Raw genomic sequence first — 13407 nt, 5'->3', positions numbered from 1 at the left:
AAGACACCACAAAAAACTATTAGAGCTGACAAACAAATTCAGTGAAGTTATAGGATACAAAATCAACGTACAAAAATTTCTTTTTCTTTTTTTTTCTGAGATGGAGTCTCGCTCTGTCCCCCAGGCTGGAGTGCAGTGGCGTGATCTCGGCTCACTGCAAACTCCAACTCCTGGGTTCACACCATTCTCCTGCCTCAGGCTTCCAAGTAGCCCGCCACCACGCCTGGCTAATTTTTTTGTATTTTTTTTTTAGTAGAGACGGGGTTTCACCGTGTTAGCCGGGATGGTCTCGATTTCCTGACCTCGTGATCCACTCACCTCAGCCTTCCAAAGTGCTGGGATTACAGGTGTGAGCCACCATGCCTGGCCAAAAATCAGTAGCATTTCTATATGCCAACAGCAACAGTCTGAAAAAGAAATTGAGAAAGTAATTCCATTTACACCAGCTACAAATAAAATACTTAGGAACAAACTTAACCAAAGAAGTGAAAGATCTCTACAATGAAAACTATAAAAAATTGATGCAAGAAATTAAACAGGGCACAATAAAAACAGAAAGGTATTCCATGTTCATGGATTAAACGAATCAATATTACTAAAATGTCCATACTATCCTAAGTAGTCTACAGATTCAATATAATCCCTATCAAAATACCAATGACATTCTTTACAGATACAGAAAAAACAATCCTAAAATGTATATGGAACCACAAAAAACCCAGAATAGCCAAAGCCATCCTGAACAAAAAGAACAGAACTAGAGGAATCATATTACCTGACTTCAAGTTATACTACAGAGCTATAGTAACCAAAATGGCATGGTACTTGCATTAAAACGGACACATACATCAATGGAACAGAATAGAGAACCCAGAAATAAGTCCATACATCTACAGTGAACTCATTTTTGACAAAGTTGCCAAAAACATTCAATGGGGAAAAGACAGTCTCTTCAATAAATGACGCAATAAATACACAGAAGAATGAAACTAGACCCCTATCTCTCACCATATAGAAAAATAAAATCAAAATGGATTAAATCAAAATGGATAAAGACTTAAATTTAATACCCAAAACTATGAAACTACTAAAATAAAACTTTGGAGAAACTCTCCAGGACCTTGGTCTGGGCAGAAATTTCTTGAGCAGTACCCCAAAAGCACAGGCTGCCAAAGCAACGAAGGACAAAGAGGATCACATTAAAAAGCTTCTGCACAACAAAGGAAACAATCATCAAAGTGAAGAGACGACCCACAGAATGGGTGGAAATATTTGTAAACTACCCATCTGGCAAGGGATTAATAACCCAAATATATAAGGAGCTCAAACAACTTAATAGGAAACAAAACAAATTTAACAGTCTGATTTTAAAATGAGCTTAAGATCTGAACAGACATTTCTCGAAAGACGACATCAAATGGCAAACAGGTATATGAAAATGTGCTCAAAATCACTGATCATCACAGAAGTGCAAACTAAACCTACTATGAAATATCATCTTACCCCAGTTAAAATTTTTTTTATCAAAAAGACAGGCAATAATGAATGTAGGTGAAGATGTGGAGAAAGAGAAATCCTCATACAATATTGGTGGGAATGTAAATTAATACAGCTACTATAAAAACAGTATGAGGTTCCTCAACAAACTAAGATAGAACTACCATATGATCCATCAACCCCACTGCTAATATATACCCAAAAGAAAGAAAATTAATATATCAAAGAGATATCTATACTCCCATGTTTATTGCAGCACTATTCACAATAGCCAGGATTTGGAATCAACCTAAGTGCCCATCAACAAATGAATGGATAAACAAAATGTGGTACATATACACAGTGGAATACTTTTCAGTCATAAAAAAGAATAAGATTCTGTCATTTGCAATGACATGGATGGAACTGGAGGACATTGTGTTAAGTGAAATAAGCCAGGCACAGAAAGACAAACTTCACATGTTCTCACTCATTTGTGGGAGCTAAATTTAAAACAATTGAACTCACGGAGACAGAGAGTAGGAGGATGGTTACCAGAAGCTGGGAAGGGTAGTGGGGGCAGGGGTAAGAAAAGGGGATGGTGAGTAGGTACAAAAATATACTTAGATACAATGAATATGATTTTGTATGTGATAGCACAAAAGGGTGACTACAGTCAGCAATAATTTGTTACACATTTTGGAAGAAGTGGTAAACATTTGAGTATACGTAAAAGATTTTTCTCCTCATTTTTTAATCTCCTTATGAGGTAATTGACTGTCCTAAACAAAACACTAACAATGCATATATTTAAAGAAACTTAAAACCTATTTCCTCCTCTCTATCCTTTAAGCAATCTATTGTTACAATTATCATACATTTTATCTAAATGTATGACAAATATGAATACACACACACTATAGAGGCTGCAGGAAATATTGACCTTGGCAAACTAGGATTGCCTAAAAGCATTTGTTGTTTTAGGGCAGTAATGGTTAAGAACTTGGGCTTGGGGCCAGTCACAGTGGCTCATGCCCAGCACCTTTAGGAGGCTGAAGTGGAAGGATTGCTTGAGGCCAGGAGTTTGAGACGGGCTTGGGGCAATATAGTGAGACCTTGTCTCTACAAAAAATTGAAAAATTAGCCAGATGTGGTGGTACGTGCCTGTAGTCCCAGCTAATATACAAATATACAAAGCAAATATACATGGCTTTGTATGTAAATGGAACCTCTTGAGTGCTTTCCATCCTTACTACCACTGAAGGTGAAATTGCTGCTGTTTTAGCAGTCTAGAACTGGCTTCTCTTATTGGGTTGTGGTAGCCAAGCACTGTGTGTGTGTGTGTGTGTGTGTGTGTGTGTGTGTGTGTGTGTGTGTGTGTGTGTGTGTATGTGTGTACATACGTTTGTCTGTAGGGTAAATAATGCTTTGCAGTTTGGTATTGGAATTCTCTGCTCACTGACACTTGGCTTAAGCCTTCTTCCTCCTTGAGGTCTCATCTTAGTAGAAATTAATGTTTGCCCTTTTTGTTCGACAGAAATCAGGAGTTGGAAGAACATCCAGTAATGGGTACAGAGAAATGGAGCAGGCAGCAAGAAGAAGAGGGAGATTAACAGAGTGCCTGAGGCATGCAGACGATTCAGGAAAGGACTAACATTAGGTCTGAGTTATATGTAGGTATTCACGTTGCAAATTGCCTATGAACAGCCTCCATCCCTTGTGGGACCCAGCTGAGACCCATACTTTGGACAGCAGAATTGAGTTAGAAAGAGATCAGAGCTGTAGACACTGGAGTACGACTGCTCTTATAGCAAATCAGGACAGAGGTTGGCTTCTGTTAATAGCATTATAAAAATTGTTTTTCTTATTTATTTCATAGCATTTTACTCTAGGGAAATTAAGATGCTAGAGAGACACCATAAGCCTACTGCACATCACACGGTAGGGTGGAAAGTCGTCATCGAGTATTGCCACCGCAATGGTCTCAGCATTCAAATGAGAACGTCGAGTGAAAGAAACTATGCTCTAATGAGGTCCTCTCAGAAACCACCAATCCTGGCAATTCAGCTCTCTGGGCAAACAATACAGCAGAGTCATCAGGACCACCCACCTAGGCGTCTGATGATCCTGGGTTTCAATCCTATCTGTGCCCTTCACTATCAGTTTGACTTTGGGCAACTGGTTTAACATCTCTGAGCCTCAATTTTCTCATCTATAAAATGAGGATGATAAAATGCATACTGTTTAAAAAAGAGTACTTACTGTCAGGTACTCTATAAGTATTATCTCATTTTATCCTCACAACAGCTAGATACTATTATTATTCTATTTTATAGGTGTGAAAACAAGGCTCAGAGCAATGGGCTGTCATGTGTCGGAAGTCACAGGCTGGTAAGTGGTACAACCAGGAATGGACTTTGGGCATTCTGATTCCAGAGCCCTGCTTTTAAGTATTAAGCAAAACTGCTGGATAAAGCTCTCCTGAGTATTAAATGAGCTGATGAGCTCAATAGTGCCTGGCACATTTTGATTCTTTCATAAACGGTAATTATCAAAATGAGAGTTGAGTGCAATCCAAATCCCAAGTCATGACAAATCTGGGGTTAATGTGAATTCTGTAGCAACACCCAGGGCCAAGTCTAAAGCTCAGTGATCCTCACTCTCAGATAATCTACAAACAGAAAGTTCTCATAGAAAAATACAAGTTCCCTGGGGTGTCAGAAATCATTTATACAGAAGCTGCCTTTTGCAGCATGGGAACAGATCAGAGAGTAGGAAAGCAAGGAAGAAATGGAGAATGTCCTGGCCCCATCGTCAGAGCTCCTTGAAAGGGAGCATCCTGACTTCCAGTCCAATCTATCCAACAGGAGAGAACAGAAAGCCGGGAACTAAACGAGTGCCACACCCCTGGCTCATGGATTTTGCAGGATGCTAGGTAATGCTAGCATCATTTCTTCATTTCTCCATCATCCCCCTCCCCATCCCGATCATGTCCTCAGCCTTGTCTTTTTTTCCCCACTCCACCACTGCCAAGAACTGTAAGTGGTCCAAAGTGGGCACTCAAACAACACTAGCTGAATGCATTACATGAAAAATGGTATGAAGATAAAGATAAATATGTTAGGGACCAGAATGGAAAATTGTCATGCCTTTTTTAAGATGGAACACAGGACTTCAAAGAAACTTCAAAAATCTGATAAGGGCTTTAAACTGTCTACAGAGATTAAAGTTCAAACTCTCAGAACTGTTTTCCCTGGCATTTTTAACCCCTTAAAAATTTTAATAAAATATACATAAAATTTACCATGTTAACCATTTTAAATATACAACTCAGTGGCATTAAGTGCATTCACATGGCTGAAAAACCCTCACCACCATCCATCCACTGAACTCTTTCACCATCCTAAACCGAAATGCCATACCCATTAAACAATAATTCCCATTCCCTCCACATCCCAGACCCTGGGAACCATCATTCTACTTTCTGTCTCATGAATTTGACTATGCTAGGCCCTGCTAATAAATAGAATCATACAATATTTGTCCTTTTATGTTCAGTTTATTTACTTAGCATAATGTCTTCAAGGTTCATCCATGTTGTAGCATGTCAGAATTTCATTTCTTAAGACTGAGTAATATTCCACTGTATGCTTTATACTACATTTTGTTTATCTGTTCATCCACTGACGGACATTTGAGTTGTTTCCAGCTTTTGGCAGTTGTGAATACTAATATGAAAATGAATGTACAAATATCTGTTCAATTTCCAGCTTTCACTTCATCTGGGAATATATATCCAGAAGTAGAATTGGTGGATTATATAGTAACTATGTCTAATTTTTTGGCATTTTTTTCTGTTATATTTTCAGAGTCAGCTCCTACTTATTTGAACAGTTTATTTTGCCTCCCCAGTGTTCTATCCTACATTTATCCTAAATGATCTCTGTTTTGCTGGTCCCCTCTTTCATTTACAACCAAGATTATTTAGAAATATGATCTAATGTTCCACAGTACTGATTTTTCCCAAAACAAAACATTAGGGCTGTTTGGAACAAACTGCCACTTCCCAAGTCATAAGTTGCATTAGTTTAAAAGGTAAGAATCCATGAATTTTTTGGGAAAAAAAAAGCAGTCCTTCAAATCAGTACCAAGGTATCAGTCTGTTATGAAAGACAGTTTCTGACTGACAAACGTCTCACTTAGGAACATCCCTGACATGCAAAGACCAGTGGAAACCAGGAGTCTGACTACTCCTGGAAGTCTCCACCTGTTGCCACGGGGATAGTGAGGATCTTGGACTTTCAGTGGTTAGCAGGGACAGGTAAAACCCACCTCTTCTCCATTTTCATCTTCCTTCTTGACACCAGAACTATGGGAGTGCCATCCTTGCTGTGGCTACCTGGCATCACAGTGGGAGCTCCTGTTCTCACTGGAAGATCGAATCACTTTGGAAGCAGAAGAGTGTATGCTGGAACACTGCACAATTTTGCAAACAGAAACAATGCTCTTTCACATCTAGTCAACGAGTTCTGCACATTCCATCTCCTAGCCACCTCAAAATCCATCTTTCCTCCTTGCCTTCTCTACCTGGGGTCAGAATCTCATCTGGGTCACTTCAGTAGGCTCTGAACTAGTCTCCTCTACAGTTGGGATTTCTGGCCCATCCTGCACATTATGGAGATCTATCTGTCACCAGCTCAATATCATTATCACCATCAAAGATCTGAAATAACAATGTTCAAGAGAGACCTTAACGGCCCCACACCTCTGCTGGGTGGAGCTTCAGGACAGCCATGTCTTCTGACTTCTAGTCTGGTCTGCACTTTTTTTTTTGGAGACAGTCTCGCTCATGTTGCCCAGGATATAGTGCAACAGTGTGATCTCGGCTCACTGCAACCTCCGCCTCCTGGGTTCAAGTGATCCTCCTGCCTCAGCCTCCTGAGTAGCTAGGATTATAGGCACCTGCCATTACACCTGGCTAATTTTTGTATTTTTAGTAGAGACGGGGTCTCGCCATGTTGGCCAGGCTGGTCTCGAACTCCTGACCTCAAGTGATCTGCCCTCTTCAGCCTCCCGAAGTGCTGGGATTACAGGCCAGCTTGGTCTGCACTTTTCTCATTGGTTGCCTTTTATGTCAGCATAGCTGTCAGCTAAATGGGAGAATGAATATAACTGATACCATTTATATATGAAGGTCAGCAGTGGAGGGGACGGGAATTAAAAGGAATAAACTGCACGTATGAAATCATCTCACCACCTTTAGTCACCCTGGTCAACACTGGTGTAGTACCCATTTTCTCCTCTTCTTCTTCTTCTCCCTTTTCGAGGATGGTGTTGAAAGTGTTGAAAGTGGAGCAGTCAGGGTACTTCCTTCTCAAATCATCACACTTCTTTCTTCTTTACCACACTTCCTAGCCACAATCTTCACCATTTAAGAGGAGGGGCCTCTTCAAACCCTTTCCACATGGAAATCTTAGGATGCAATTGTGAAACTGCACTTGACTTTCCAGATATTTGAGGAAGCTTCCTGGTTCTTGCTTTATAATCATGATCTACCACCCTCACTATCCTTCCCTGAAATTTCCCTATCTAAAACAACGACAACAAAACCTATTACAGGGGTGGAGCCAAGATGGCCGAATAGGAACAGCTCCGGTCTACAGCTCCCAGCCTGAGCGACACAGAAGACGGGTGATTTCTGCATTTCTGTTTGAGGTACCGGTTTCATCTCACTAGGGAGTGCCAAACAGTGGGTGCAGGACAGTCAGTGAAGCGCACTGTGCGTGAGCCAAAGCAGGGCGAGGCATTGCCTCACTCGGGAAGCGCAAGGGGTCAGGGAGTTCCCTTTCCTAGTCAAAGAAAGGGGTAACAGATGGCACCTGGAAAATCAGGTCAGTCCCACTCTAATACTGCGCTTTTCCAACGGGCCTGGAAAACGGCACACTAGGAGATTGTGTCCCGCACCTGGCTCGGAGGGTCCTATGCCCACGGAGTCTCGCTGATTGCTAGCACAGCAGTCTGAGATCAAACTGCAAGGCCGCAGCCAGGCTGGGGGAGGGGTGGCCGCCATTGCCCAGGCTTGCTTAGGTAAACAAAGCAGCCAGGAAGCTCGAACTGGGTGGAGCCCACCACAGCTCAAGGAGGCCTGCCTGCCTCTGTAGGCTCCACCTCTGGGGGCAGGGCACAGACAAACAAAAAGTCAGCAGGAATCTCCACAGACTTAAATGTCCCTGTCTGACTGACAGCTTTGAAGAGAGTAGTGGTTCTCCCAGCACACAGCTGGAGATCTGAGAACTGACAGACTGCCTCCTAAAGTGGGTCCCTCACTCCCGTGCAGCCTAACTGGGAGGCATCCCCCAGTAGGGACAGACTGACACCTCACTCGGCCGGGTACTCCTCTGAGACAAAACTTCCAGAGGAACTATCAGACAGCTGAATTTGTGGTCTCACGAAAATCTGCTGTTCTGCAGCCACCACTGCTGACACTCAGCCAAACAGGGTCTGGAGTGGACCTCTAGTAAACTCCAACAGACCTGCAGCTGAGGGTCCTGTCTGGTAGAAGGAAAACTAACAAACAGAAAGGACATCCACACCAAAAACCCATCTGTATATCACCATCATCAAAGACCAAAAGTAGATAAAACCACAAAGATGGGGAAAAAACAGAGCAGAAAAACTGGAAACTCTAAAAAGCAGAGCACCTCTCCTCCTCCAAAGGAACGCAGTTCCTCACCAGCAACGGAACAAAGCTGGATGGAGGATGACTTTGACGAGTTGAGAGAAGAAGGCTTCAGAAGATCAAATTACTCCGAGCTACGGGAGGAAATTCAAAACAATAGCAAAGAAGTTAAAAACTTTGAAAAAAAATTAGAAGAATGGATAACTAGAATAACCAATGGAGAGAACGACGTAAAGGAGCTGATGGAGCTGAAAGCCAAGTATCGAGAACTACGCGAAGATTGCAGAAGCCTCGGTAGCAGATGTGATCAACTGGAAGAAAGGGTATCGCTGATGGAAGATGAAATGAATGAAATGAAGCGAGAAGGGAAGTTTAGAGAAAAAAGAATAAAAAGAAATGAACAAAGCCTCCAAGAAATTTGGGACTATGTGAAAAGACCAAACCTATGTCTGATTGGTGTACCTGAAAATGACGGGGAGAATGGAACCAAGTTGGAAAACACTCTGCAAGATATTATCCAGGAGAACTTCCCCAATCTAGCAAGGCAGGCCAACATTCAGATTCAGGAAATACAGAGAACGCCACAAAGATACTCCGCGAGAAGAGCAACTCCAAGACACATAATTGTCAGATTCACCAAAGTTGAAATGAAGGAAAAAATGTTAAGGGCAGCCAGAGAGAAAGGTCGGGTTACCCACAAAGGGAAGCCCATCAGACTAACAGCTGATCTCTCGGCAGAAACTCTACAAGCCAGAAGAGAGTGGGGGCTGATATTCAACATTCTTAAAGAAAAGAATTTTCAACCCAGAATTTCATATCCGGCCAAACTAAGCTGCATAAGTGAAGGAGAAATAAAATACTTTACAGACAAGCAAATGCTGAGTGATTTTGTCACCACCAGGCCTGCCCTAAAAGAGCTCCTGAAGGAAGCACTAAATATGGAAAGGAACAACCGGTACCAGCCACTGCAAAAACATGCCAAATTGTAAAGACCATCGAAGCTAGGAAGAAACTGCATCAACTAACGAGCAAAATAACCAACTAACATCATAATGACAGGATCAGATTCACACATAACAATATTAACTTTAAATGTAAATGGGCTAAATGCTCCAATTAAAAGACACAGACTGGCAAACTGGATAAGGAGTCAGGACCCATCAGTGTGCTGTATTCAGGAAACCCATCTCACGTGCAGAGACACACATAGACTCAAAATAAAGGGATGGAGGAAGATCTATCAAGCAAATGGAAAACAAAAAAAGGCAGGGGTTGCAATCCTAGTCTCTGATAAAATACACTTTAAACCAACAAAGATCAAAAGAGACAAAGAAGGCCATTACACAATGGTAAAGGGATCAATTCAACAAGAAGAGCTAACTATGCTAAATATATATGCACCCAACACAGGAGCACTCAGATTCATAAAGCAAGTCCTGAGTGACCTACAAAGGAACTTAAACTCCCACACAATAATAATGGGAGATTTTAACACCCCACTGTCAGCATTAGACAGATCAACGAGACAGAAAGTTAACAAGGATATCAAGGAATTGAACTCAGCTCTGCACAAAGTGGACCTAATAGACATCTACAGAAATCTCCACCCCAAATCAACAGAATATACATTTTTTTCAGCACCACACCACACCTATTCCAAACTTGACCACATAGTTGGAAGTAAAGCTCTCCTCAGCAAATGTAAAAGAACAGAAATTATAACAAACTGTCTCTCAGACCACAGTGCAATCAAACTAGAACTCAGGATTAAGAAACTCACTCAAAACCACTCAACTACATGGAAACTGAACAACCTGCTCCTGAATGACTATTGGGTACATAATGAAATGAAGGCAGAAATAAAGACGTTCTTTGAAATCAATGAGAACAAAGACACAACATACCAGAATCTCTGGGACACATTCAAAGCAGTGGGTAGAGGGAAATTTATAGCACTAAATGCCCACAAGAGAAAGCAGGAAAGATCCAAAATTGACACCCTAACATCACAATTAAAAGAACGAGAAAAGAAAGAGCAAACACATTCAAAAGCTAGCAGAAGGCTAGAAATAACTAAAATCAGAGCAGAACTAAAGGAAATAGAGACACAAAAAACCCTTCAAAAAATTAATGAATCCAGGAGCTGGTTTTTTGAAAAGATCAACAAAATTGATAGACTGCTAGCAAGACTAATAAAGAAGAAAAGAGAGAAGAATCAAATAGAAGCAATAAAAAATGAAAAAGGGGATATCATCACTGATCCCACAGAAATACAATCTACCATCAGAGAATACTACAAACACCTCTATACAAATAAACTAGAAAATCTAGAAGAAATGGATAAATTCCTCAACAAATACACCCTCCCAAGACTAAACCAGGAAGAAGTTGAATCTCTGAATAGACCAATAACAGGTTCTGAAATTGTGGCAATAATCAATAGCTTACCAACCAAAAAGAGTCCAGGACGTGATGGATTCACAGCCGAATTCTACCAGAGGTACAAGGAGGAACTGGTACCATTCCTTCTGAAACTATTCCAATCGATAGAAAAAGAGGGAATCCTCCCTAACACATTTTATGAAGCCAGCATCGTCCTGATACCAAAGCCTGGCAGAGACATAACCAAAAAAGAGAATTTCAGACCAATATCCTTGATGAACATTGATGCAAAAATCCTCAATAAAATACTGGCAAACCGAATGCAGCAGCACATCAAAAAGCTTATCCACCATGATCAAGTGGGCTTCATCCCTGGGATGCAAGGCTGGTTCAACATACACAAATCAATAAGTGTAATCCAGCATATAAACAGAACCAAAGACAAAAACCACATGATTATCTCAATAGATGTGCAGAAAAGGCCTTTGACAAAATTCAACAACCCTTCATGCTAAAAACTCTCAATAAATTAGGTATTGATGGGACATATCTCAAAATAATAAGAGCTACCTATGACAAACCCACAGCCAATATCATACTGAATGGGCAAAAACTGGAAGCATTCCCTTTGAAAACTGGCACAAGACAGGGATGCCCTCTCTCACCACTCCTATTCAACATAGTGCTGGAAGTTCTGGCCAGGGCAATCAGGCAGGAGAAGGAAATAAAGGGTATTCAATTAGGAAAAGAGGAAGTCAAATTGTCCCTGTTTGCAGATGACATGATTGTATATCTAGAAAACCCCATCGTCTCAGCCCAAAGTCTCCTTAAGCTGATTAGCAACTTCAGCAAAGTCTCAGGATACAAAATCAATGTACAAAAATCACAAGCATTCTTGTACACCAATCACAGACAAACAGGGAGCCAAATCATGAGTGAACTCCCATTCACAATTGCTTCAAAGAGAATAAAATACCTAGGAATCCAACTTACAAGGGATGTGAAGGACCTCTTCAAGGAGAACTACAAACCACTGCTCAATGAAATAAAAGAGGATACAAACAAATGGAAGAACATTTCATGCTCATGGGTTGGAAGAATCAATATCGTGAAAATGGCCATACTGCCCAAGGTAATTTATAGATTCAATGCCATCCCCATCAAGCTACCAATGACTTTCTTCACAGAATTGGAAAAAACTACTTTAAAGTTCATATGGAACCAAAAAAGAGCCCGCATCGCCAAGTCAATCCTAAGCCAAAAGAACAAAGCTGGAGGCATCACGCTACCTGACTTCAAACTATACTACAAGGCTACAGTAACCAAAACAGCATGGTACTGGTACCACAACAGAGACATAGATCAATGGAACAGAACAGAGCCCTCAGAAATGATGCTGCATATCTACAACTATCTGATCTTTGACAAACCTGACAAAAACAAGAAATGGGGAAAGGATTCCCTATTTAATAAATGGTGCTGGGAAAACTGGCTAGCCATATGTAGAAAGCTGAAACTGGATCCCTTCCTTACACCTTATACAAAAATTAATTCAAGACGGATTAAAGACTTACATGTTAGACCTGAAACCATTAAAATCCTACAAGAAAACCTAGGCAATACCATTCAGGACATAGGCGTGGGCAAGGACTTCATGTCTAAAACACCAAAAGCAATGGCAACAAAAGCCAAAGTTGACAAATGAGATCTAATTAAACTAAAGAGCTTCTGCACAGCAAAAGAAACTACCATCAGAGTGTACAGGCAACCTACAGAATGGGAGAAAATTTTTGCAACCTACTCATCTGACAGAGGGCTAATATCCAGAATCTACAATGAACTCAAACAAATTTACAAGAAAAAAACAAACAACCCCATCGAAAAGTGGGCGAAGGACATGAACAGACACTTCTCAAAAGAAGACATTTATGCAGCCAAAAAACACAGGCAAAAATGCTCATCATCACTGGCCATCAGAGAAATGCAAATCAAAACCACAATGAGATACCATCTCACACCAGTTAGAATGGCCATCATTAAAAAGTCAGGAAACAACAGGTGCTGGAGACGATGTGGAGAAATAGGAACACTTTTACACTGTTGGTGGGACTGTAAACTAGTTCAACCATTGTGGAAGTCAGTGTGGCGATTCCTCAGGGATCTAGAACTAGAAATACCATTTGAACCAGCCATCCCATTACTGGGTATATACCCAAAGGACTATAAATCATGCTGCTGTAAAGACACATGCACACGTATGTTTATTGTGGCACTATTCACAATAGTAAAGAATTGGAACCAACCCAAATGTCCAACAATGATAGACTGGATTAAGAAAATGTGGCACATATATACCATGGAATACTATGCAGCCATAAAAAATAATGAGTTGATATCCTTTGTAGGGACATGGATGAAACTGGAAAACATCATTCTTAGTAAACTATCGCAAGGACAAAAAACCAAACACCGCATGTTCTCACTCAGGTGGGAATTGAACAATGAGAACTCATGGACACAGGAAGGGGAACATCACACTCTGGGGACTGTTGTGGGGTGGGGGGAGGGGGAGGGACAGCATTAGGAGATATACCTAATGCTAAATGACGAGTTAATGGGTGCAGCAAAACAACATGGCACATGGATACATATGTAACAAACCTGCACATTGTGCACATGTACCCTAAAACCTAAAGTATAATAATAAAAAAAAAACCTATTACAGATATTTTTGTAAGTAGCCTTAAATTCTTTTAAAAGTATTATTATGGTTTTTTGATCGAGACAAGGTCTATGTTGCCCAGGCTGGTCTCAAGCTCCTAAGCTCAAGCAATCCTCCCACCTCAGCCTCCCAAAGTGCTAGGATGACA

Source organism: Symphalangus syndactylus, chromosome 2 (genome assembly GCF_028878055.3).
Source record: "Symphalangus syndactylus isolate Jambi chromosome 2, NHGRI_mSymSyn1-v2.1_pri, whole genome shotgun sequence".
Taxonomy (NCBI): Eukaryota; Metazoa; Chordata; class Mammalia; order Primates; family Hylobatidae; genus Symphalangus; species Symphalangus syndactylus.
This window is presented reverse-complemented; position numbering follows the sequence as displayed.